General features: G+C 41.8%; 1 protein-coding gene across 1 annotated transcript in view; it reads left to right on the forward strand.

Annotated features, from left to right (window-relative positions):
• HS6ST3 (heparan sulfate 6-O-sulfotransferase 3) overlaps positions 1-6000 on the forward strand; it is a 676187-nt gene that overhangs the window by 322476 nt on the left and 347711 nt on the right. The window lies entirely within an intron of this gene.

Raw genomic sequence — 6000 nt, forward strand, 5'->3', positions numbered from 1 at the left:
CTTAGGAAAGTTGTCTGGGAACATGATGTTCAGTACAGATGGGGTGGCAGCAGATGAGGAGGGGCCAGAGTCATCTGATTCCTTTGCCTGGGAAATCTCAGGAATTGGTGAGGAGCTCCCAAGTCATGTTGATGAAAAGGACACAGTATAATACAACTCTTAAGCCTCCCATAGCCCAGTGATGCACTTCCATTATCCTCTTGCTAAGCTACAGCAATTTTCATTGCCTTTTAAAGGAAAGAAAAAATAAAGTGCTCTGCTTTTATTTGGAATGAAGGGCACACCGTTTCCTGAAAACTGTCTTTGCTGGTTCTGCCTAATGAAGCAGCTTAGGTACCACGTGACTGGAATAGCCTGAGTTGGGGAAAATAAGACCAGCTTGCATAGCTGTCGAGATGCGCATATGGGCACAGAAGACCTTTGATTGGCTTTAGAAAATAGTGGTTGATGTTCTCTACGGATCTAGCAAGAGAATCTTACTGATAAAAGACATGTTTCGTTTACGCCACTTCTTCTGTTACTGGCAGCCCTGCAAATGATCTGGAACAGGTGGGCATACCAATAAGCAAAGAATGTGCTTTATAGTCTGTCATACTCCACTTATCTTATTTTGATGAAGATGTATAAAGAGAAGATCTCATTTGTACTTGGTCTTGTGTTAGGAATCTGTAAAGCACTAACAAAATAAAAGGGACAGTTTCTCTTTGCTAATAAGTCAGTTGACTATTAAAATTGAGAATAATTTTCGTGCAATTTCACAGGACAGTTTTTCATTGATGGCAGTCATCATTTGGGGCAGGAGAGGGAGATGCCATCTATCAAAAACAGATAAAGAAAAGCCACACCACAGTCTGTTGTTTCCGCTATTTTGGATGATCGAGCTGTGCGCAAATGAAATCACGACAGATTCATTGATGTGAAATGGCCATTGCTGATCTCCTTGCCAGAAACTAGATTGCTTTTTTATTTAGGAGATTTGCAAAGCAGTCCTTGGCTTTTTTAGTTACTGGCAAAATGGCACCTGGGCAAACTGCCTCTTTTCATCCAGTTGGTGTTGCCAATATCTTGGGATGGATGCGTTAAAATACATTTGCAGTCAACTGAAAAAAAAATATTTTTCTTTCTTAAATTTTTTAATCATTTTCGGAGTTGGATTGGGGGATTCCCTATTTAGCGTAATACTGAGATTAATAGCTGGAATGGTGCAGCTTTTGCAGTAATAAGCAGAGGGTTATGATTTACAAAAACAACAAAAACAACTTATGGATGGTTTTTTTCATTAATGGCATTTACCATTATCAATCATCTCTGAAGTGCTTAAAGTATTTTCATTGCTGGTTATGCAGGCCAAATGTATTGAACAACTGAACTCAATAACTTGATTGGAGAACATAAAGTTCGTCACAAAGAAGAATCCTCTTTTAGAAGAGTAAACTCGCCAAGTGTGTTTTTGGATAGCTCATTTACTGATTTCCACCATCCTTAGAGGGCCGGCCTGCTTGCTTATTAGCAGAGGCATGGGGCTACTTTTCTTCTGCCAGCTCACATTCATAAATTCTTAGAAAGAGACAGGAATTAATAGAATTATTATCAGATCCGTGAATATGTTTTGCAGTTCGATTTTGCAGTTTGCTTCTCCTCCTTCTTACACTTGTTGGTGTGTTTGGTGGGCCAGTAATATTATTCATTTATTGAGTGACCACTGTGTACAAGATACCTGTGTTAGGAGCTGGGCGCTCAGAGCAAAATGAACAAAGATCACTGCCACATTGAGCTTGCATCCTCGTGTACACTCTTCTTTCTTGCCCTACCTCACAGCCAGTGGAGAGAGGGAGAGGAATCAAACAGTGAAGATAAACACATCAACTCTTACTACTGATGAAGCTGGTTAGTGAATACGTCTTTCAATTTGGCAGCCCAAAGGGCCCTGCTAGTTAATATTTTACTCCTTTATTAGACTTTAAGGTCCATGAGAGGTGGAGCCATATCTCTTTGGTTGGCCACCATCTATATAGGGCCCAGCGTAGTGAAAAAATATAACATCATAGAACATAACATAACCTATATATGACGTGTAATATATAACAGTATAAATATATACACATATAAGTATGTTTATATGTGTATATAGAGTCGATTTCACACATATATGTATGCCTATGTATAGAGACAGTCTATTCTCATTATTTGTGGTAGTTATGTTCTATAAAGTTGCTGTGAACCACTGAGTTAGTGAATGCTAATTGCTCCTAGAATTAGTGAATACTAATTGCAAGTTTAGATGCCTGCAAATCTCTGGTCACAGCATTTTCATGAGCTGATCAGTACACAACCTTGTTTTATGTAAGTTTCTGTTTAAAGACACTTTATTTAACATCCACTGTGGATTCATTAGCATTGAAGTCACAGCCAACAGCTCTATAACTCATACCTGAAAGGAAATTTATCTAACACACATATTTTCTCCATAAGGCACATCACAGCCTTTTTGTGCTTCCCGTGCTTAGGATACGAGACAGCACTTCAGAGCTACACTTGGGGACCATTTTAAGCCGCAAAATTACCAAGAAAAAGCACAAAACTGTAAAAACGAAAACCAAAAACCAAAAAAAAACATGGCATTCAATAGAGCATGAAAAAGACGCTTATTTGCAGTATGAGAGCTGAAATAAAAAGGCAGAATGTCGCCTGTTCAACCTCAGCTGGGAACATGCCCACTGGGTGACTCAGAATTTTTGCTGCTCTGAGCATTCAGTATGAATGATCGCAAGAGCACCAGGAGTATTGATTTTGGCATCACAGATAAATTTTAGCGAGTGGGTGATTTTGCAAATATGGAATCTGCGAATAATGAGGATTGATTATATAGAGAGATGTACCTTAAATTGCATCTTCTGTCTTTCTCGGTGAGTTCTGAGCTGTGGATTTAGCTCTGGATGAATCGTAATCCAAAGCTGGGAATGCAGTTTCAGGCTCAGAGCCGGGACGAAAGATAAAAGCCCCTCTCTCTCCAAGTGTAGGGCTCAGTAATCCAGACCTCCCCTCTCTGCCCGTATCCCGGGAAGCGCCACAAGAGATGCGAATGGTTTGGTGACTCCCAGCCCCTTCCCAGGAGCCCTGAATTCTGAAGTGGAGAAGAAATGGCTTGAAGAGAGGATGCAAGCAGTGACGGTGCGTGGAAACTCGAGCAAATGTACTGTTTGAACTCTCAGGCAGCAACAGGGCCTTGCTGTCTGTTTTGGGTCAGATTCCTGTTTCTCAGCTGCAACTCCAGGCTTCACTGAGTCATCACACGCTTCAGAATCCTGCTGGCCCAGCCTCCTGGAGACCAAACTCTTCCCAGCTGACTGGCAATCCTTTCAAGGCAGGAGTGCCTTGAAAGACCCTGGTCTGCATCTCTGGAAGCCTAAAGCTTAGCACCAGGGCACGGAGGGAACCCATAAATGCCTTCTTGATGGATTAACTGTCTTGAGGTTTTTTACAGATTTTAAATCAGACTTTTTTTCAAGTGTCAGTTGAATAGGCAGATGCTGAAATTCCTTTATTGAGGAGAAGAGCCTTTCATTCTGTAATTATGGAGGCAAGGAAAAGATCATAAAAATATTCAGTTGTAACAATTTAGTGTGAAGGCTTTTCAGTTAAAATGTAATTAATCAACAAATGTAAATTACTAATTATGAGTTTCCATTTTGATGTGAAATCATCCTTCAAGTGTTTGTAGCAGGAGGAGACCTTAATACTAAAACTGCATAAAAGTAGAGGGAGAAAATGGAACAATCAATGTAAAAAATAAGTAAATTTGATCAGTTTGCACTGGATTGGGCCTGGACCGAGAATAGCTAGGTTCTGTGGTATAATATTTACAAAAGCATCAGCTGTACTTGGCATGGTATTTTGATGATGGTAGATAGATAAATACGTAGAGAGATAGATCGCTAGATAGATGAATTTGTATATGGGGGTGTGTTAGTTTCCTAAGGCTGCTTAACAAAGTACCACAAACTGGGTGACTTAAAACAGCAGAATTTTATTATCTCACAGGCATCGAGTGCAGATGACCAAAGTCAAGGTGTCAGCAGGGCCAGGCTCCCTCTGAAATGTGTAGGGGAGAATCCTTCCTCGCCTCCTTTAGCTTCTGGTGTTTGCCAACAACCCTTGGCATTCCTTGGCTTGTAGAGGCACCACTCCAATCTCTGCCTCATTGTCACATGGCTGTCTTTGCCTCCTGTGTCTCTGTGCTCACGTGGCATTTCCCTCTTCTTACGACACCAGTCATGTTGGATTAGGGGCCCCTCTAATGATCTCATCTTAACTGGATGACATTTGCAAAGACCCTATTTCCAAATGGGGTCACATTCACAGGTACCAGGGGTTAGGACGTCAATATATCTTCTAGGGGACACAAATCAACCGATATCAGAGGGGTTGCTGTATCATTCATGACAATCTTGTATATAACTTTGGGGCACCATCAGCTTGTCTGTGACCTGCTTTTCCATTCCTCTCTTGCTGGGGGTTTTCCTCAAGTCCTCCAGCCACCAGCAGCAATCCACACACAGCTGACATCTGCCTGCCCTGGAACTTTATACTCTCATCAGCTTCATTCTGTCTGGGCAGGGGAAGGGTGCTGGAAACTACCCGATGAGTACTTGCATTTACATAAAGGGATTCATGATACATCTTTCTTTTTTTTTTTTTTTTGCGGTACGCGGGCCTCTCACCGTTGTGGCCCCTCCCGCTGCGGAGCACAGGCTCCGGACGCGCAGGCTCAGCGGCCGTGGCTCACGGGCCCAGCCGCTCCGCGGCACGTGGGATCTTCCCGGACCGGGGCACGAACCCGCGTCCCCTGCATCGGCAGGCGGACTCTCAACCACTGCGCCACCAGGGAAGCCCCATGATACATCTTTAAGTGAAAAAAAAAAAGTCAAATTTTTGAGTTTGACAGGGTCCCTGTGTTATGTCTACTTTCCTGGGAATCTTTGAATACCTTCCTCTTCATTATCCCCCATCCTGTCTCTTTATCTGATTCATGAGAAGTTTACTGAATGCACTGTAATATAACACTTGGAAGGACCCTGCTGGGTAAGGAATTGTATTTGAAAATTTTATTTTATTTCTTTTGCCAGTAGGTGACTATTTGAGGAAGAGCTATCTTTAAACCAACAAATACACATCTTAAATATTTAAAAATAGCTCATACTTGATGATCAAATATGCACTAGTATTGGATTTCTGACGGTTTCATCACAGCAGAGCCCATATTTGCCCTTTTTATGCCACCTTATGTTCTGTACACGGATGTGATAAGCAGGTCTTCATAACCTAGACTAGGAAGGCCATATAGATGGATATGTGGTGCTTCTGACTTATCAGCATGCCTTTCATTTGGTCTGGGAAACAGTTCTGGACAGTCAGAGAGGAGTGTTGTTATTCCCACTTTGGCTGGATGGAGCGAAGTCGAGTCAGTGTGAACACCTTGCTGAGGTTTCCACAGTTAGTGAATGAGATTGTGTTCTGAACCTCAGTTATTTTAGTTCCAGTTTGGCCTTCTCTTCTACCCCACTATCACCTTTCGTGCAATTTTTATTTCAGATTCCACAATGCAATGCAAAGTGCATTTCTAGTGTCCATCATGTTTTGGGACTTTATTATTTTTTTAAATTAATTTTTATTGGAATAGAGTATAGTTGCTTTACACTACTATGTATAAAATAGATAACTAATGAGAACCTACTGTGTAGCTCAGGGAACTCTACTCAGTGCTTTGTGGTGACCTAAACGGGAAGGAAATCCAAAAAAGAGGGGATATATGTATACATATAGCTGATTCACTTTGCTGTACAGTAGAAACTAACACCTTTCATGCAATTTAACCCTTGTTTTTCTGCCACTTTTTTTTTTTTTTTTTTTTTTTTGCGGTACGCGGGCCTCTCACTGTTGTGGCCTCTCCCGTTGCGGAGCACAGGCTCCGGACGCGCAGGCTCAGCGGCCATGGCTCAC

Source organism: Physeter macrocephalus, chromosome 13 (assembly GCF_002837175.3).
Source record: "Physeter macrocephalus isolate SW-GA chromosome 13, ASM283717v5, whole genome shotgun sequence".
Classification (NCBI taxonomy): Eukaryota; Metazoa; Chordata; class Mammalia; order Artiodactyla; family Physeteridae; genus Physeter; species Physeter macrocephalus.